Source organism: Lepisma saccharinum, chromosome 22 (genome assembly GCF_977018435.1).
Source record: "Lepisma saccharinum chromosome 22, izLepSacc3.1, whole genome shotgun sequence".
NCBI lineage: Eukaryota > Metazoa > Arthropoda > Insecta > Zygentoma > Lepismatidae > Lepisma > Lepisma saccharinum.
Window position 1 is genome coordinate 43,188,420 of NC_139250.1, and position 23,082 is coordinate 43,211,501.

A 23,082-nucleotide genomic window follows, 5' to 3' on the forward strand; every position below is an offset into this window, starting at 1 on the left:
TTCGATTATAATTCTGTTGGTTGATGTTGGATAATTTTTCGTAAGTAAAGAAAACGCTTTACTCGTTTCCGAATATTGCGCTGCGACGCCAAGGGTCCCGGGTTCGAATCCCGGACGGGCTTTGTTGTTTGTGAATGTCCATTCATCAATTTCATCATTTCATCACTCATCCCCATCTTCGCAAATTAGCCAAGAGGCACAAAACGCGAAGTAAAATAAACTAAATCAATCAATCAATCAATCGTTTCCGAATAGCACATTTCAGTAAACAAATTGATTGATTTATCGAGTTCGTGTTTTAAGTCCACTTTACATACAGTATGGACTCGACTAGACGTAGAGTTTCAACTTAAATCCTAACCATGTTATGCATCAACAACTAGTTATCGAACCTGGGACCCTTTGATTACAAGGCGGCGACGTTACCACCACGCCAACAGGGAGTCTGAGTAGCCAATATATATATATATATATATAAATATATATATATATATATACACACACACGCACACACCCACACACACACATACAACCACACACACACACACTGTTGGACAAGAAAAACGGACACTTGCATTTTTTGTGATAACACATAAATTCTGATTCCAAGGCTAACTAAATGTTACAGAAATTATTGGAAATAACAAAACCTGAATATATTCAACAAAAAGGAAATTATTTTTTTTGTTAATAAGTTAAATTAGAACATAAACGAAAGTTACAGAAAACTACCAAAGAAATTAGAAAAAGAAATCTTAGCAATATATTTTTTAATATTGTTAACTGGAACTGGTGGGGTATATAAGCTGTCTAGTAGCGGGTGTTACCTCCCCTGCCATCAATTACAGCTTGTAACCGCCGTGGCATACTTCGAATAAGGTTGGCAATGATATGTCGTTTCAGTTGATCCCAGATGTGCTCTATCGGATTTAGGTCCGGACTTTGTGGTGGCCATTCTAATCCTAACTTCGTCCAGGTACTCCGTGACAATATTCGCAATGTAAGGACGCGCATTGTCATGCATATAAACAAAATCTGGGCCTATGAATGGTGCATATGGTACAACATGATCTGCCAAACGTTACGTAATATACCTGCGAGCTGTCATTGGCCCATTCTCTTCAAGAACCACCTCTGTACGTCCTTGTAAAGAAATACCTCCCCAGACCATGACACCACCGCCTCCAAAGGGTGTTATTTCAACGAAACAACATTGTGCAAAACGCTCATTAAGTCTTCTATACACATGTTCACGCTCGTCTGATGAACGTAGGTTGAAGTTTGACTCATCGGAGAAGAAAACCTTTTCCCAATGCTCCACATTACAATGTAGGTGTTGTGTAGCAAATTCCAGTCTTCGCTTCCGGTGACGTGCTAACAACCTGGGACCTGCAGCCGGCCACCGAGATGATAAACCACTTTCATTCAGCCTTCTACGAACTGTTCGTGAAGAAACAACAGCTCTATGAACATTTCTCAAACGCAGTGCCACAATATTTGAAGTCATGTGACGGTTTCTTAAGATTATGATACGCATGAAACGATCTTCCCGTACTGTTGTGCATCGTTTCTCACCCGAACCCGGCCTTCTACCATAGGAACCAGCTGTATCATACCGTCTGAGAGCTTTATGGATAGTACTTCGTGCTATATTTAGCACCCTAGCAATATAACGCACACTACGACCATCATCACGAAAAGGTACTGCTTTCACTACATCTTCACGTCTCATTTTGAAGCTAGCTAACTTACAATACACTTGCAAGAAAAACACCAGCAATAACAATGTCAATAATATCTGTTACTATGGTTACTATGAACAAAAATTTATGTTTCTCAAGACATTAAACAAATTGCATCAACAGGAATTGAAAATCTATAAATTAAAACAAAATTGCATGAAATTAATTTTGAGCCTACTAGGTGTTCCAAATAAGTAAATACGAGTAAATAAATAAATAAATAAATAGATAGATAAATAATGGAAAATGTTCAATAATGAATGTTCAATTGTTCAATACTTAACTGAGAGCGTAATTCATAAGTAATTGCACTTCAGGTGTCAAATATTAAGGTGTCCGGTTTTTTTGTACAACAGTATATCTATATATATATATATACCGCGTGAGGCACCTAAAAGTACCACCTGAAATAGCGAAGAAACCAGAAACATTAGCGATGTGAGGTTTGCGGGAAACAATAATATCAAATGGGGCTCGTAAATCGGAGGTATGGGGTGGGTCGAAAAATATCGACAAATGGGGCATCTGGAGCAAAGTCATTTTTTTGTAAATGGAACGATATACAATAACATGCATAATATAAAAGAGCACACGCAGAGAAACACAACGCCGTTGGTCTCATGCATCTACTGCACATAGGAACGAAGATATGGCCATGTGAAAATATGTAAACAAACTAACAAGTGGCCCACTTGACCGTCAGTACCACGGCATGTAAGACTTCTCAGGTGCCTGACAGAACTGCCTTTACGCAGAGCAAGTTTTGATAGCATGTCCACGAGATCGTGTTAGTTCATAGCAAGCAGTCGTAGTGGTAAGAGCGAAGATTATGGTGTTCACAAACATAGAAAAATCGGACATGTTCCTGATTTATGGGGAATGCCGAAAGAATGCCTCAGAAGCCTACCGTGTGTACGCAGAGAGATATCCGGACAGACGACAGCCATCTCGACGTCTGTTTGGTAAGTTATTTATTAAATTAAGAGACACCGGAAGTGTAACACCACGAGCACGTGTGCGGAACAAGCCAACTACAGGTGAGGCAGGTGCAACAAATGTTCTCGCAGCTGTTGCTGTGAATCCGCACGTTAGCTCCCGTGAATTCCCAGGGATGCTGGGATGAGTCAGCGAAGTGTATTGCGCATTCTGCACACACACAAGTTTCACCCATATCATATGTCCCTCCATCAGGAACTTCACGGGAATGATTTTGTGGACCGTGCTCGGTTTTGCACATGCATGTTACGACACGACACACACATGATTTGTCACGTATCCTCTTCACTGACGAGGCAAATTTTACCAATCATGGAAATGTCAACCTAAGGAACATGCACTATTGGTCGGTGACAAATCCACATTGGCTTCGCCAAGTGGAACGCCAGCGCCCATGGAGTGTGAACGTGTGGTGTGGTATAGTGGGTGAACATCTTATTGGCCCTTTTTTATACAAGGGACACTGAATGCTGACCGATACATACAGTTTTTACAACATGAACTGCCTGTACTATTGGAGGACATACCACTTCAGACAAGGAGGGAAATGTGGTACCAACATGACGGGTGCCCAGCTCACAGTGCAAGACGCGCTACAGCATGTGTGGAAAATACATTTCCAAATCGTTGGATTGGACGTGGAGGGCCTGTCAAATGGCCGGCTCGTTCCCCAGATTTGTCACCGTTTGACTTTTTCCTATGGGGAAAGCTGAAGGACATTGTCTACCGGGATGTGCCAACAACTCCAGAGGATATGCAACACCGCATTACTGTGGCCTGTAGGGACATTCCCTACGAGATGCTACATTCTGTGCAACGATCTTTGCGTGGGCGCCTCGTTGCCTGTATCGCAGCTGACGGCCACCACTTTGAACACACACTTTGACAGGTTTTCGCTTCTTACGCAGTGGTTCTTCGACATACTGTCATGGTCATTTTCATTATGCTGTAACACTGTCAAATACATGGTGCTGACGATGTCTACTGTATTTTTTCTTCCTTTAACACGTTCTGTCTTCATCTTGTCCAATGGCTTCCGACATCTCATACTTGTACATGCCGTGGTACTGACGGTCAAGTGGACCACTTGTTAGTTTGTTTACATATTTTCACATGGCCATATCTTCGTTCCTATGTGCAGTAGATGCATGAGACCAACGGCGTTGTGTTTCTCTGCGTGTGCTCTTTTATATTATGCATGTTATTGTATATCGTTCCATTTACAAAAATATGACTTTGCTCCAGATGCCCCATTTGTCGATATTTTTCGACCCACCCCATACCTCCGATTTACGAGCCCCATTTGATATTATTGTTTCCCGCAAACCTCACATCGCTACTGTTTCTGGTTTCTTCGCTATTTCAGGTGGTACTTTTAGGTGACTCACGCGGTATATATATGAGTACAAAGAAGAGTAACAGTGTAAAATTTTCTTTCTTTTGGTCTATAAAACAACCGATATTAACACACTTTCAAAAAACATCATGTACATATGAAGCAAATTAAAATTGATATGTGAGGGCATAGGAATGCGCACGGGGGGTGCCAGTGGTGCATGAACAGTTCCAAATGCATCCTCAAAATATTAAGAATGTAGTAACAACCATTATAATAATGAAAATAATGTCTCCCCTGCTTTCTTGAAATTTGAATTTTAATGGTCGGACCTTTCTAAAGTTAAAGCCAGAAGAGTGAAACGACTTGCAGCCAAATATATCCTTTTCTCTAAATTTAAGCTGTTCTTGCCTATCCTCTTCTCTAATCTGCTTCGTAAATAACAAAAGTGTCGTGAGGCTATTGCTCTCTCCATTTTCGTCAGTTAAGTTTTGAACTCCCTGTGCACTTTTGCTTTTCCTTCCTTGATATTTTCCTTTACTGACACTGCGCAGTATATCTTGCAAGAAAAAATCTTCTAAATGCAACTCAAATTTCGCGAATTCTTCTTCGTTCATTCCAGCGCAAGATTTATGGTACCAATTTTTACAAAACTACATTCTATTGCCCCAGCATTCAAGTATTTTATTCCAGAATATTTCGGCTGCTTCGTCCTGAGACGGGGAGATCGACGTTCGAACCATGTTCGTAACACTGACCTACTTATCGCTAGCTCGCTAATCCCTTAATCCCGTACAGCTGCAACGAAAAAGCCTGATCACCCGATCAAACAGTGCAGGTTTTTATTCACTTTTCTACATATGACACAAATATTTTACACACAAATAATCCTATCTCAACTTATTATTAATACGATTTCTTAAGTTTCATGTATTATCTCAACAAATAACCAGAAGGATATCTTGGGTACAAGGCACCATGTAAGGTTATTCAAAATGGATTCGAAGTTGAAGTTTTGTTGTGGACTGACGTCAAAAGCAAAAAAATAAATAAAACTGTCAGTGGATTTTTATATATATATAACTGTATTTTATAGGTGAGGTTTTGACATACAATATTTATACAATAAAGACAGTATTAGTAAATAGTCAAGGTCCAGGTACCTGCCATCAACGATTTATAAACATTTTCTGGAATACGCTGAGCGGCCAGCTTCAAGTTCAGATTTGTTGAGATATTTTAACATTTTTTTCAATAACTCTTTGTACCGTTCACAAATTTATTTTTTCTTGTTGTAACCAAGGTTGCCAACTATACTTGGCAAGAAACTACCTACCCTGTCTTTATTTATTTATTATTTTATTGCTGCTGTATACTTTTAATTTCATCACTCCAGGCGTTAACTTCCTCTGCGCGCTTAGTAAATTTACTTAACACTAAACACACCAATCAATGAACACACTGAAGCACTAAACACTTGGAGGGAGTTAGAGGAATATAAATCTTGATGGTGACTAAAATCTATTTGTATGTCTTCTATCTCTCTTTGGTTCCGCCGATCCTGTCTCTCTTCACTAGAGATATGACGTTTTGCCACGGAGTTTTATTCATCGTAACTGTTATGGAGATGATTAATAGATACGAGAATGGTGGGAAAATATTAGCAAGACAGGCTGTTATCCTAACCACTACGTCAGCTTCTATTGAGTTTCGATAAACAGGGCCGATTTCTGTTGCTGGGTGATTATGATGTGCCAGCAGCGAAGTTATGTAACAGTGGCGTATCTATAAGGAGTTTTAGAGCGGCGTAATCTTATTTTTAATGAACTTTCCTTTCGAAACACGTCAAATATAGGAAAAGCTTGCAGGTTTTAGGAATGGTAAAAATAACTCATAACTACCTTATGCTCATGTCCCTTTATTACATTTATGTACACTCCACTAAAGGGATGGTGAATGCAGCCCAAAAGTGGAGAGGGTTCCTTACTTGACGATAACAGGAGCGGGTTGTAAGGGATGACTTTCCTGCAAGCACCTAAATGCCAACCGCTCTTCCATGTATTGCACCCTGGACTCAGGAAAGGGGGTTGCCACTAAGCTACCTTAAGCTATATCCTAGGGCCGCAGAAAAATGAGTCCCTGAAGGGGCAGAAGTGAAAAAGACCATTGAATATTATTTTTCTTAATGTTGTGATAATAGCAAATTAGAACATGTTAGATCCTTTCACTTGCTTATTCCATGAATGAAGGTTGAAGGAAGAAGTTTCTACCGTTTAAATAAGTTCTTTCATTAACACCCTATTTTTAAAGTTCACGTAATAGAAACAATATGTACAATCTTATTTCTCGAAAATAAAGAATTGCTCCCCTTAAAAGTCAATGTAAACATTTTGAATGCCAACAATTAAAAGTTAAGTGGACTGTTATTGACCAACATCCTTTTATCTTGGTGCGCGTCCAGTGTGACTATCGCAATGTAGTTTTGATTTATTTCCCTTTAGTGCGTGTGCGGTATTTGTGTGGTATGGTGAAATGCATTTTGCAAGTGGAAGTTTTTTTTAAAAGAAGAAACTAAATTTACAGAATAATTTTTAATCAGATGTCTATATCTTAAAGATTACAAGTGTTATTAATACAGATCATGCAATTAGTGGAAGTGAAGTATCATGATAAGAAAACTCCTAATAATAATAATAATAATAATAATAATAATAATAATGATAATGTCGATACTGCCCAAAACAAGGAATAGTCAAGGAGCCCAAATATTATCAATCCCTCTCTGCCTGGACGACAAACGGGGTTTTTGCTCCTAGACTCACAGTCAGTCTGTGTGTTCCGCACTGCCCATACTTATTTGTTATTGCCCGCGCATCAATTTCTTCCTATTCTTCGCGATTGGCAAAGAGAGACAGAAGGGAGAAATAAAATAAATCAAATCAATCAGAAGAAAAGAACAGCAAATGGCTGTGCCATTCTCAAATTGAGTATTCCTATGGCAAGTCTCGCATATAATAAGAAGGTTAGGATGAATAATGAAACACAACAAACACAACTTCATGTCCAGGTTCTATCCAGGATGCAAACCTAGGACACCGAGTTTTTCCACGTCACATTAAGCATTCAGCCACAGAGCCGAACTGAAATACTTTGTAATTGAGAGAGTATTTCCCGACACGTAAAAGATACAAGTGGGAAGATAAATAGAGACTGTTGCATTGGCGTAATCCATTCTGCGCAGAGCATTCAACCATATCAGTTTCAATACCCCAACTTGATTTTGTGGTTTCAGAGTGAATAGTAAGAAAGCCCATACTTCCGGTCATTCTGTCTGTTTCTGTCGTTCAACTTAGAGATATGCGTGTGTAACATAGTGTTAATGCGCAGGGACATGTGAAAAATGCTAACGTTGAGATGACCGTTAAAATAAAATAAATTATAATTGAATTATGGTGGATTAAGGGTGTTGTTTGTTAACTGACTGTCGCAATTACAAGTATGGAAATTTAAATCTTTGTAGTTAAGCGCAACTAAAAACTCTTGGTAAAATGTTTTATATCTTCATACCAATGGCTAATAATGCATTTAAACGCGTCGTTTCTCAACCTATGGAGCGCGACCCGCAGCTGGGTCCCGAGAAGGCGTTTGGTGAGTCGCGAAGTCGGGCTCGAAAATGTATTTATTGTGTCTCAAACACTTATTACATTTTAGATACTAAGATACATTGTTTAACAATTTAAATTCAACCCGTGTTGTACTTAGTCTAAGCTCTTAGCTCTTCATGTCTATTATTTGCACTCTACCATCGCATTTTGCCGACATCTCTCAATTTCATAATGCGTGTTTAGTTACACTAGAGTAAATTTGTCTTTCAAGTCACATATTTACTTTCCTTGAAGGAAGTATACGTAATTTCATTACGCAAATGTAAAAGAGGGCTTCTTAAAGTACTCGATGTTAGCAAAAATATGATTTTAATCTGGGTGCACACCCCTTCAAGTAATTTTCCCGGCGCCCATACTTGTGTGTCCCGTGAAGTGTAATATCCTTCAAGGTGGGTCCCGAACTGAAAAAGGTTGAGAACCACTTATTTAAAGGTAATATACCTATATATTAGTATTTTCAGTTTGAGACACCACAGAGGCCAAAGTGGCGGTTTTTTGAAGACTGCTGAATTCGCCGCATTATTCCTGCAAGGGAAAGGGTGGGGATATCGTATTGTATCCATATACATAAGAAGCACGGACTTGAAGTTTCCTATGGGACAAATTAATAATTACTTGCAACCCTCCCCTCCTACCGCCAATAAATCTTTGGCACGCTTCTACCACGGGTATGTACTCTAACTGTGTGCTTTTAGTCAGAGGAGTCACGTTTCTTCACACACTCGCTCAGATAATAATTCATGAAAATCCACGTTCTTAGAATGTCATTCCCAATCAGTGACATTATGAACAGAAATGCGGAAATATAGCTCGCGTACTTTTAAACAGTGTTCATTAAAAATAAAACATGAAGCTTTCAAGTTGAACGGTGCTGAAACTTAGTTCACGTCAAAATTCTAGTCTTGTTGAATTGTATTACTCGTTCCCATCTGTCGCCACGTCGATGGCGACGCAATCGATCACGGATAAGCTCTGGCAATTAGTAATATTTTATTATTACTGCAAGAACTGTGCGTTACTGCTAGGCCTACTACGTAAATTTTCCTTCCATGCACGTTATATCAAATCAGTTTATGAACAAAAGAAATTTAGAAACATTGGTAAGGAACATCCCTAGAGAACAGTGTAATTGATTTTCATTTTTTATGCAAATATTTACAGTTTAAAATTTCATAACAAGAGATTGTAGGCCTGGCAGCACCCCCCTCTCCTCGTGATCCAGTCTCGATCAACCTATCTGTGAACAAAGTGAACTATAAAGAAGCATGTTGTTCCCTAGACATAGAGGATCACCGAACTCTACTCCGATGGCGGTACAAGGGCTGATACTTTCTTAATGTCACTCGGCCACCCAATATATAATATATATAATAACATTTTGAGACTTTTCGGCCGAAAGTATCCCATTTCCTAGTTAATCCTCCCATGACTAAATTTACATTGCATAGGCTATTTTACGCTTAATGGAGAGAGTTTGTTCTATCTCTGAGTCCCATTTTGGTTATTTTATGTTGCACTTCACAGTAGAATGATTAATGGCATGATAATCGCACAAACACAATGAATCGTCTATGCATAACCAGCGTTGAACACGCTTACCTCTGGCTCTGCAGGCTGTTAACCGTGAGTGGTTGCATGTGAAGTTTTGTAATGGTATCAACGTGGCTGGTTGGAACTTTAGTGAATGTACGTATGCCAATAAAATTGCTTATAATGATCGGTTTGATTAGATATCTTTAATTCGCTTACTTTCAGTTAATCGCAAAGATTATTTGGATCGAATGTATTTTTCAGAGTCCATGGTAAATATGAAGTTAAGGAAACCGTGTCGTAATATTTCCATTGTACCAGAACATACACCAGGAAAAATTGGGAGAAAAAAGGGTGTGTATTTTAGGGACAAAATATCATTGGACATACCCATAAAAACCTTACGAAGATACGATATATGATTTTGAAAGATCGTTTATTGATTGTACTTCTCCTGAACTTTCTTTCTGGGAGGCGAGAGGTGTGTATTATTTTATATTCTACCGTTGTCATCGATCGCCTTAGCGATTTTCTTTGAATCTTCAAATTTTGTATTGCATATAGCATAGTTATAATGTTATGCTATTGCAAGTTTAATTTGTGGAAGCAAACGATATATTTTCCTTCCTTGATTCCTGCTCCTCGCCTACCCTTCTCCACACTTCTAGGCATCATGCACTGACACAGCTTGCAGAAGCATTGTTCCCAAACTTGTTTCTGTCCGACTCAAATGCTAGGGGGAATAAGGCATTGGATAGTATCGTTTCTCAACCTATGGGGCGCGACCACAGCTGGGTTCCGAGAGGGTGTTTGGTGGGTCGCAAAGTCGGGCTTGAGAATTTATTTACTGTCTTACAAAACTATTACATTTAAAATACTAGTATATATTGTTTCAATATTTTAAATTCAACCCGTGTTGTCCGTAGTCTAAGCTCTACATTTCTGTTATTCACACCCTACCATTGCTTTTTACCGGCATCTCTCAATTTCAGCCTTTGAAATTATATATGTATGAAGTATGTGAAATTTGTTTAAGCAAGCGTAAACGAGGGCTTCGTAAATTACTCGATGTTAGCAAAAATAAAAATACTATTATAAACTGGGTGCACGTCCATTCAAGTAATTTTGTCGGCCCCCGTGGCGGAGTCGTTAGCACACGCTCTTCTTTTCAACAGTTCACTCATTAGGTCCTTAGTTATTATATTGTAATTTATATAGGGTAACCGTTTTGACAGGGAGAGTCCCGTTTGAGAGGTGTGTCTTGGTCGTCCCTTCGATATTATTTACGTAAAAACACTATTTGTCCCATTTTATAAAAGTCTAAGTGTTAGCTTGAAAACCAAGTATAAAGTTGAGACATTTCATGCTAAAAAAAAGTTGTATTGTCTTTCCTGAGTTCCGTTATTTGTGGAGCAGTGTATAAGCATGCCCAAGAAGCGTACATGCAGTTTCAATATGGACTTTGGACAAGACACAAACCACAAACTCAAATGTCAAATCTCAGATATGTGGGATAAGGTTTTCAAGGAGATTTATAAACGGTTGATGAAAAATAAAGCTGTTCTAAAGAAGATTGATTGTTCTGATAAATACTTCTTGCACTCGTGAACTTTAGCGTAGCGCAAACATCAAAGGTTGATCAGAAGTAACCAGAAATATTGTGTAAGTCACACCGAGATTATAACAACGAGAGATAGTAGTGTAAAAGTATATACAACCAGGACCACTTACAAGTGTACAAATGATGAGCTCATATAATTAAACAGCCCGATTTGCCCACACTTAAAATTATGCCAAGATGCTCTTATTCCCCAATTCTTCAAGTGTGATATGCTCTTAATTCTAAGAATTTTGAATCCTAGTGTACAAATGATGAGCCCCCTCAGATTGATTTGCCTACACTTATAAAAGGCACTTCTGTGAGATTGTTGTCCATAAATTTGTTAAAAATATGCCTCTCTTGATATTTTTTTTGCCCACACCTAAAACTAAGCTAAGATACACCCACACCCACCCACCCACACCCACCCACACACACACACATATTTACTTCCGGTCCACTTCCGGTCTGCCTACTTCCGGTCCACTTGTGGCTTATTTCTGGTTTATTTATATTGCATCATGTTTTGCAACAAATTATTACCCAATATTAAGCAACAAATTATTAGACATGTGTTGTTTTCTGATTGGTTGGTTATGACATAAAGTGTTGATGTGTTATATTCTGATTGGCTTATTGTTTCAGATGTTTTCAATGCGGTCCGTGCTTAGCTTATATAAAGAGATTTTGCATTGCATATCAGCCAGTATTGTGAGAGTGGCTGAGGAGAACAGATGTGTTGTTACAGTGCTTCTCATACTTACAGGCCTGTTTGGTTTAATTCTTATTATTCATATTAAATATATTTCTGGTATATTGAACAAAAGGGCTTATATTTTGTATAAAAAATCTGATATTTGTTGCATCCAGCTTGTTTGTTGTAATCCACTCATATTTAGAGTCAGGCTTATATTTGTCCCAGCCTGTTGTACAAAAATCAATACATAACACAGCGCTAGGTCATTGCCTTTCTAGGACATGCATGTCTGTGCAGGCATTTGCGGAAGGTCAGTGTAGATCAATATTTATTCTCTTTTTCCACTTGTAAGCTATTGGCTTTACAACCTCTCATAATAAGCATAGAGTTTTGGTTTAAAACCCAAAAAAAATTATATAATAAACCGAGGATAAAAATTAACAATATTAACATATTAAATATACACAAGAAATAAACAAAGCACACAGCTGAACAATATATATATATATATATATATATATATATATATATATATATATATATATTAAGTACAAAATTTTGAGTTGAACCCCAGGAAATCTTATATAATAAACCAACAACAAAAATGCCAAATCAAAATATTGCAATCAGTGTAATAAGAATATATCCAGCGCCAATTGGGCCAGACACCAAAAGAATTGTAACCCAGGCAAATTCAGAACTCCCACTAAAATATGTTCTAAATGCAATAAAATATTTAGCAAGGCATATTTCAATAGACATGTGGGCTCTTGTTCTGCACAGTTATCAACATTGCCCCCTCAACCATCTACATCTGGTCTGAAAAGGAAGCATGAAACACCTGTTAATGCTGGACCAGCAAAGCAGCCACGCTATGAACCCATCCATAGCAGTTTTAACGGCCAATTAAGGGATCACTGTTTTGTATCAGAGCCAAGATGTGGTATTAAGAATTTTTTTGAACAGTATAAATCCAGATGTGCAGGCAATTCTAAATGCACAAAATGGCTCTTATAAGCTGTCCCTCAAATTGTTTACACAATATAAGAAGCCAAATGGCACAAAATTTACACAGCCCCACATAACAGAAACTGTACCGGTATATTCAAATGCAAATTCAGACAAAATCATAAGCAGTTTGATAGATCAATTGAATATTAAACACTCTGAATTTGCTGGAAAAGAGTCTGGGTGGAGCCTATGCGGTTCTCCACACAAGTTATATGTTAATATTTCTGAATTCAACCCATTACAAGATCCACTTATGTGCCATTACCTGCCAATATCAAAAACAAAACAGCCGTGGTTAATATAAAAAATAATGATGATAAATGCTTTTTGTGGTGTATTTTAGCTGCTTTGTATCCAGTTTCAAGGCATCCTGAGCGAATAAGTTATTATAAACAGCATGAAAATGATTTTGATGAAGCAATGGAGGGTTTAGAATATCCAATGTCTGTTCAGAATATTGATAAATTTGAAAAAAAGGCCCGGGATATCAATGGCAAACAATTATCTATTAATGTATTTACTTGTTCCACTGGCCGTGTCAATTGCTTGATAGATCCTCTCAGAATCAGTACATTTGATGATGAATCTGCTATTCCGATTGATCTGCTCTTAATTGAAGGGGATGGCACATATCATTACACTCTGATACACAGTCTTGAAGCTTTAGTCAGAACACAACTAGACAAAACTCATAAAATATTCAAGTTGTGCAGAAGATGTTTGACTGTATTTATTGGTAAAAAAAATAATAAAAGGGGTTTGTAAAGTGAATGCAGAAATTGCTAAAAACAAGTTACTTGAGCATCTGAAATACTGTGGCAACCATAAACCTGTTCATATGGTGATGCCAATGCCAAGTGAAAATGCAAAATTCAAAAAGTTTGAGGCCTTGTTGGAACACCCAGCATATATAGTCTGTGATTTTGAATCAAATCTCAAACCCCTTGCATTCTGCAGCCCAGACCCTGAGGAATCTTCAATTACATCATATCAATTACATGAACCTTCCAGCTTTTATTATGTGGTTGTACAGGGTGGTGTGGTTAGTAAAGAATATTTATACATGGGAGCAGATGCCATCAAAGAATTTGAACAAAGAATAGAAAATGAGTGCCATGACATAGCATCTAATATTTTATTAAAATCAAAACGCATGCTGCCTTTAACAGAGGATCAGATTGAAGATTTCAACAATGCAGAAAAATGCCCGGTATGTGATTCTGAATTTTCAGATGCAAATATCAAGGTTCATCACCATTCTCATACAGATGGTAAATTCTTAATGACCCTGTGTAATAGCTGTAATATTAAGATCCACAGACCAAAATTTGTCCCTATATTTTGCCATGGAGCATCCAATTATGATTTTCATCATCTGATCAGGTACGAGGGGTTTGACAAGCAGAATTTAAATATTTTAGCAGAAAATGATGAGAAATATATTGCCATTAGCAAAATAATTAAAGTTAATGGTGTTCCTATTCACTTAAGATTTCTTGATTCTTACAGAATTTTATCGGCTAGCCTGGCTACACTGGCCACTCAATTATCTGATGACCAATTTAAAATTACATGTGCTTTGTTTCCAAATCAGGACCTGAAATTAATTAGGCGGAAGGGTGTATATCCATATGATTATGTTACAGATTTTTCTAAATTTGATGAGTGTTCTCTGCCACCACAACAACAGATTTACAGCAAAATCAGAGGATCTGGAATCACTGATGAAGATTATCACCATGCCCAATTGATGTGGAACAATTTAAAATGCCAGACATTTGGTGATTATCACAGGGCATATTTAAAACTTGATGTGACCCTCTTAGCTGATATATTGCAGGCATTCAGAAAATCTTCCATGGAAAATTATAAGCTGGATCCAATGTATTTTTACAGTGCTCCGGGCCTAGCATGGGCTGCAATGTTTTTCAACACTAAAATGCAATTGGATCTGATCCAAAATCAGGATATGTATCTGTTTATGGAACAATGTATAAGAGGAGGTATGGTGCAATGTTCTCAGAGATATGCCAGAGCAAATAACAAATATATTCCTGATTATGATACAGCATTGCCATCAAATTATATACTGTATGTAGATGCAAACAGCCTCTATGGTTATGCTATGATGGATAAATTGCCATATTCAGGGCTTGAGTGGGTTGAAAATTTCAATATTGAAGATCTTAAGGATTTTAATGACAGTCACTATGGCCTGTTCTTAGAGGTTGATCTGACAATTCCAGATAATTTACACAATAACTTTTCTGATCTGCCCCCAATTCTATTTATAATAGAATAAAGCGAGAAGTTAACCGCACGTTTAGAAGTAAAAAAAGAGATTACTTGAAAACCAAAATTAACGAAATTGAAACAAACAGCAAAAATAAAAATATCAGAGATTTATATAAAGGTGTAAATGAATTTAGAAAGGGGTGGCAACCTAAAGTAAACTTGATAAAAGATAAAGACGGTGATTTTCTAGCTGACCCAAGTGATATTCTAAATAGATGGAAGAACTACTTTAATGACCTTTTAAATGTCCATGTAGGAGATAAATCAGAAGTGAATGAAGTACACACAGCAGAACCTTTAGTTCCAGAACCCAACTTGACTGAAGTTAAAGATGCTATTAAAAGGCTAAAGAATAACAAAGCACCTGGCATTGATTTAATACCAGCTGAGTTAATTAAATATGGTGGAAATTCATTAATGTATCAAATTCATAAATTAATCTGTTTAATATGGAATAAAGAAGAAATCCCTCAACATTGGAAAGAATCCATAATTGTTCCTGTGTTTAAAAAAGGTGATAAAATGAACTGCAATAATTACAGTGGAATTTCTCTACTCTCAACAACATATAAAATATTATCTAACATTCTTTTAACAAGACTAACCCCATATGCTAATGAAATTATAGGTGATTATCAATGTGGATTTAAACGTAACAGATCAACTACAGATCAAATTTTTCACATCAGACAGACACTTGAAAAAAAGTGGGAATATAATCAAAATGTCCATCAGCTATTCATTGATTTCAAAAAAGCATACGATTCAGTCAAAAGAGATAAACTATATAATATATTAGTTGAGTTTGGAATACCTAAGAAGCTTGTTAGTATGATAAAAGTATGCACCAGTGAAACAGAAAGTAAAATTCGTGTGGGTATTAATATGTCTGACAAATTTACAATTCATGATGGGTTAAAACAAGGAGATGCATTATCTCCATTGCTCTTTAATTTTGCCTTAGAATATGCTGTTAGGAAGGTAAAAGAAACTAAAGAAGGACTAAATTTAAATGGTGTGACCCAGTTGTTAGCATATGCAGATGATGTAGACTTACTGGGGGATGATGTGAATACAATTAAGAATAATGCTAAAATATTTTTCAAAACTGCTAAAGAGATAGGTTTGGAAGTTAACAAAGAGAAAACTAAATATATGCTTACAGGCCGAAACCAAGTGTTAGGTAATAATCAAAATCTAATTATTGATAACAACTCGTTTGAACCAGTTTCCAAATTCAAATACTTAGGAGTAATATTAACAAATGAAAATTATATTAAAGAGGAAATAAAAAGTAGACTTAATTCAGGAAATGCATGTTACTTCTCTCTTCATAAACTTTTGTCTTCTCGTTTAATATCTAAGAAACTGAAAGTTAAAATATACAAAACAGTAATTTTGCCTGTAGTATTATATGCATGTGAAACTTGGTCCCTTACATTGAAAGAGGAACATAAATTGAGAGTATTTGAAAATAAGATCCTTAGGAAAATATTTGGACCTAAAAGGGATGAGGAGACAGGTGAGTGGAGAAGGTTACATAATTTAGAACTACATAATTTGTATTCATGTCCAGATATTATTAGAATAATTAAATCAAGAAGACTTAGTTGGGCAGGCCATGTGGCACGAATGGGAGAGGAACGAGGAGTTTACAGGATTCTTGTTGGGAAACCTGATGGTAAGAGACCTGTAGGAAGGCCAAGACGAAGATGGAGGGACAACGTTGAGATGGACCTAAGGGAAATCGGTAGGGGTGGAAAAGAGTATATAGAACTTGCTCAAAATAGGGAAACATGGAAGGCCTGTGTTGCTGCAGCCATGAACCTTCGGGTTTAAGAAGGCTAGAGAGTTAGTTAGTTAGTTAGATCTGCCCCCAATTCCTGAGGTTAAGTGTTCACCTGGCTCTAAACAGAAGAAATTGATGATGACTCTAGAGCCGAAACAGGATTATGTCATATATTACAAAAACCTCCAGTTCCTGATGCATCATGGTGTTCAAGTGACCAAAGTTGGAAAAGTTTTGAGGTTCAGGCACTCAGCATTGTTGAAACCATATATTGATACAAACACAGAGCTTCGAACATCTGCAATGAGCTAATTTGATAAGACCTTGTTTAAATTGATGGTAAATTCAGTGTATGGCAAAACAATTGAAATTGTCAGAAAACATATTGATGTTAAAATAATTACTGACCCCAGCCGGAGCAAAAAATTGATTGCAAAGCCTAATTTCAACTACAGAAGAATTTATGATGAAAATATGGCACTTTTAACATGAAAAAACAAAGATTAAGTTTGATAAGCCTATTTATGTAGGGGCTGTGATATTGGAATTGGCCAAATTACACATGTTAAAATTGTATTATCATGTGTTGAAACCTTTTTATAAGGATCGTGTAAAATTGATGTACATGGACACAGATAGTTTTGTTCTTGATATTCAAACAGAAGATGTTTATAAAGATATAGCACAGCCTGAATTGTTTGAATAGTTTGATACCAGTGAACATTCAAAAATTCAACACCACAACAAAAAAGTACCTGGCAAGTTAAAAGATGAGACACTTGGTGATGTTATTGTGGCATTTGCTGGGTTAAGGGCCAAGATGTACAGTTTTGAAACATGTAGTGGTGTTGTTGCCAAAAAGGCCAAGGGCATTGGCAGAGTAATTGTTGACAAAGAGCTTGAATTTGAGGATTACAAAAATTGTCTCAAATCCCAGAGTTTAATCAGAACATCAGAATCCAGAATTCAGAGTGTGGATCACTTGCTGACTAGCAATATTGTAAGAAAAGTGGCTCTGGACCCACATGATGATAAGAGATGCATTTTGTCATGTGGCATACATACTCTACCATGCGGGCATTGTGATTTGAAAAGTGGCGATCAATGCCCAATTACAGAGCATGATTTGAAATAAATAAACATGCCTATGAACTTATTTGGGTTCAAAAAACAGGCTATTATGGAGCTGCCAACACCACAACCCTCTTCTGATATAATATCTAAACTAAGTGGCTTGTTAATTATTCATCTGAACAACTTACAGATGTTGATGATGAAACAGGTAAAACATTGTACATATCTAACAATAATTTAAATCATTACCAATTACCTGTAGGTGGTCAATTGCAATTTATTACAACCCCTGAGGGTAATGTCAAGATTTCAGTAGGGAGAAATATTTATAGAATTAAGCACTCAAACATGGTTTCTGGCACTGTATATACTGTTTCTGCTGGTGACTGCTTATATATTGAGGTCCCTGGGTCATATGACAAGCTTATACCTTTTTTTATAGAATTAAGAATCAGATATTCAATAATAAATAACCACTAAAACAAAATGCCTAATGATATATTTGGCCATACAAGGCATGAAGATCACAGTGATGAGATTCTGATGCTTGATGTCAGAGTCAAGAAATTAAGAAGTGATTTACAAGCTTTACAAACCACACTCAATGCCAGTCTTCAACTAGAAATTACAAATTTGCAATCACAATGCATGGACCCTCTTCTTAAAATTGATTCAGAACTCAAAGTGCTGCTTCAGAAATATACTGATTTGGCCACATTGGATAATTTTCAAAGTTTAGAAGAAGCTGTGGCAGCTCTTCAAGCCAAATTTAAGACCCAGGCCACCAACTCTGAGCAATTGAAACAACAATTAGAAGAACAGATTAATAATGTTCAGGCACAGCTCCAAACAATTGTCAAAAGCATAAAATCACAAGAAGATTTTGATCTAGTGATTTCCACTCTAAAAGAACAGATTCAATCACTCCAAATACCTAATCTGGACCCCTTGAACAACGCCATAGCCGAGGTTAAAGAAAAAATTGAGACACTTGAAAATTTTATGAACAACTTGCCATCTTCTGATGCTTTGAGTGCAATAACTCGGAGGCCATGATGATGTTGTTAGGATCATCAATGAGAACCTTGAATCTGTAACAAGCAGATTGCTTACAGCAGAAAAAGAAATAACCGGCATAATCGAGAATCCAAAACATACAGTAATTCTTGAATTGTACAGCATCCCCAACAAAGAATATGATTCACCATTTACACCAGGTGGCAAAATATATATGCTGTCCCCTGCTCAATTGTATTACCAGTTTTTTGTTGGGGGCACACTGAGACCAATCAAGATCAAAAATTGTCTTCAACCACAGGCACAACACTACCCCACCTTATCAATAACAAATGCTGACAACAAACAAAAAATCACCAGTGTAGAGTTAGAGGATTTTACAGAACCCAATACATTAGAAACAGCCTATGCTGAAGATGATGGCTCTCTGGAATTTAAAATACAAATAGGGGACAAATTATATTTAGAAAATCCTGTAGTATCAGCTGCTGAACACCCTATAGTTGCAATATTCTTGTTTTCATATTATGTCTAGAGAAATTATGTTGATGAATTACACAGACAAGCCAGACATAATTATAAGAGACTGCCAGTAGTCACAAAAGGCATAGATGATTTATGGCAGAGCGACTTGATTGAAATGGCAAGTGGACAGCTGAAAAACTTAGACAAAATCAACAAGGGCTACAAGTATCTACTCACTGTAATAGACACATTTTCAAAATTTGCCTGGGCTGTGCCACTCAAATCCAAGACTGGAAAATGTGTTACAGAAGCCATCAGAACAATCATCAATCAGAGTGGAAGATCACCGCGCTATTTGCAAACAGATAATGGCAAAGAATTTTATAATTCTGTGTTCCAACAATTTATTAAAAGCCAGTCAATAAAACATTATTCGAGTTACATTGATCTCAAAGCCTCAATTGTAGAGAGATTCAACAAAACCCTAAAAAATCTTATGTATAAACAATTTACACTTCAAGGTAATTATAAATGGATTAATATTCTTCCAGAACTTCTACATAAATATAACAACTCTGTCCATTCCACAATCAACATGAAACCCTCTGAAGTAACTTCATCTGATGAGCAAAAATTGATCAGGACTGTTTATTATCCTAGATACCAGCCAACAACAAGAAAGGCCAAATATAAGGTGGGTGATCAAGTAAGAATCAGCAAATATAAGCACTTATTCAAAAGAGGCTTTACAAGAAACTGGAGCACTGAATTATTTACAGTGGTTCAAGTTAAACCTGGGACCCTTAACACATATATAATAAAAGACCACCGAGGAGAAATTCTCAAAGGCAGATTCTATGAAGAAGAACTCAGCAAAACTAAACAGCCTGACACATATCTCATAGAAAAAATCATCCGCAGAAAAGGCAGCAAGTTATTTGTCAAATGGCTAGGACTTCCAGAACACAGCTGGATCGATGCAGACAAAGTGATAATATGAGCACCTGGGATGTTATAAAAAGGCTGCCAGAACCTGAACAGCAGATTAAGAGAAATGGCAAGTTGCTGCCTGAAAATATTAGATGTCTTATTGTTGGGCCATCAGCTTGTGGTAAAACTACACTAATCATTGATAATTTTTTATTGGCACCCAACTGGTTAGACTGGAAAAACAGGCACTTGTATATCTCCTCTAAGAGCTTGGAACAATTAAAATATCAGCAGCTGATGAAGCTATATGATGGATTGGATATTGCCACTTTTGAACCAGATGTTAAGCCACTTCATGAATGTCTCGATAATTCTGTTGTTGTGTTTGATGACATTATACTGGATAATCAAAACAAGGTTAGAAATTTCTTTACACAGGGCCGACACAAAAACATTGATTGCTTTTACCTTGCACAGACTTTTTCAAAAAAACCCAAGCAGCTGATCCGAGACAACAGCAATTTTATATGTGTGTTTCATCAAGATCATACCAACCTCAAACACATACATGATGAATATGTAGGTGGGGACTTGAGCTACAATGATTTTTCCAAGTTTTGCAGTAGGTGCTGGAACCAGGACAGTTATGGGTTTGTCACAATTGATATGACAAGAAAACCCAATAGTGGCAAATACAGAAAAAAATCAACAATTTTCTAGACATTGAAACATATATAAATAACCATGAAAAGGCCAATCATTGATGATCTTAAATTAAGAGATTATCTTGTAAAAAGATTTAAGGGATGGAAATCACAGAACCGAGGAATTTATGAACAACACAAACAAACAGAACAGCCTATTATTGATGCTATTAGTGAATTAGGTAAAAATATCAAAACTGTTACAGAGCAAAATCAAAATTTGATCACAGAGCTTGTACCTGTAGCTGCAAGGAACATATTAGATTATCCAATCACCCCACTTTAAAGTATTCATACACCTAGTCCTGTTGCTCCTCGAAGAATTGAAGCTACTCTGGATCCTATTGAATTGGGTCTTCTTGCTCAAAAATATTTAAGCACACCTAAAGACAACAAAGATGAGGTCTTTGGCTTATATGCTGACACAGAGCGTGATGGTAGCATCATACATATAATTGGCAATTTCAGAGTAACATTTATGGGAGATGATATAATTGTATATTCAGAATCTCATCTTGGAGAAAAAGGTGGTTTTGTTAAATATCTTGGCACACCTGGATTGTGGGAACTGATGACTAGGAAAAGGCCTGGCAACTATACAGATCAAGATTATGAACATTACAAAGAAATATTAATAAAATCAGATGCTCTATACCAGAACAATGATCCCACACAAAAAAGAGTCAAGTCTAGCTGTGGAGCAAAATACAATAATTTAATCAAGCCCATATGGTCACAAATTAAGACAGGCAGTGGAATCAAACAATACAACACCCTGCCTAAAGAATTTGTATGGGTTGATGATGTCAGGAAACTTGTAGATAGGTTATTGGTGATAGCTGGGGAGGAAAATGCTGGCAACCACAATTTTTACAATGAAAAGGTTGGAATTATGGACATGATAAGCACAAAATTGTCTAATTTTATAGTGAATGACACTAAGGGGATTGGATATCTTATAAAAATTATTAATACTCTACCACCTAAATTTTGGAATATTTCTGAGGGTCGGGGGTTGGTTATTGACATTATAAACAAGCTGCCATTTGAACTACACATTCCAGGCTATCAGTATTGTCGTCCCGGTACAAAATTGGACCATAGATTAAACAGAGGAGATCCTGGTGTTAATCCCCTAGATGCTGCTTGTAGAGACCATGACATAGCATACAACACACATTCTGATCTTGACAAGAGACATGTTGCAGACAAGAAATTAGAAGAGGCTGCATTTGGTAGATTTGTAAGCAAAGATGCTTCTTTAAGTGAAAAAATAGCAGCATTGGGAACCACCATAGCTATGAACACCAAACAAAAACTGGGGTTGGGGCTGTGAATATGTATATAATAAACCTAGAATGAAGGCGAAGAGTGTTATGTATCAAATACCTTATGCAGGTCTTAAATCTCTTAAAACTATTGATAGCCTTTTAACCAAAAAGCAGCGCAAGAAAAAAAGCTCTTGTATTGCCAAGGGCCATGGTATGAAATTGTTGCTTAGTACCCCCCAATTAAAAAAATTACAACAATCTAGAAAAAAATCACATGTGGGGGTTTCATATTTACTATCCCGGCCATCTTAGCAGCACTCGGGGCTGTTGGGAGCTTGGCTGGGGGATCAGCTGCCATAGCAAAAACAGTAATAGATGCCAAGAAAAATAAGGCAGAATTGAATGAATTGAAGCGCCATAACCTGGCCATGGAGAAACAAGGCAAAGGTGTTAAGAGAGCCATGAATAAGTTTAAAAAAACAAGAGCCGCTTACAAACCAAGATATTGAAGCTTTAATCAAGCCACTGGGCATCAAAAATTTTAGAGGTGTGTACATGTCTGATTCTTTACCAGAACAACCACTCAACAAAGAGTGTGGCATTGTTAATTTGGATAAGTACAAAAATCAGGGCACTCACTGGATTTGTTATCTTAAATATTTATAAGATGAGGCATTTGTGTTTGATTCATTTGGAGGTGTTCCACCTGAAAATTTAATAAAATATCTAAAATCAGTTAATCTTTATTACAATAATGCCCGTGTTCAAAATTTCAAAGATGTTAATTGTGGACATTTGTGTTTATCTGTTCTTAGATATATGTCTCAAATAAATAAACCATCAATTGAAAATTTTCAAAAGGCCTTGTGGTATTTAAAACATCATGGGGGTATTCCATCTCACCAGCCAAAATTCAATATTGAAACTCAAATTACATGATGATATAGTGTATCCCAAAAC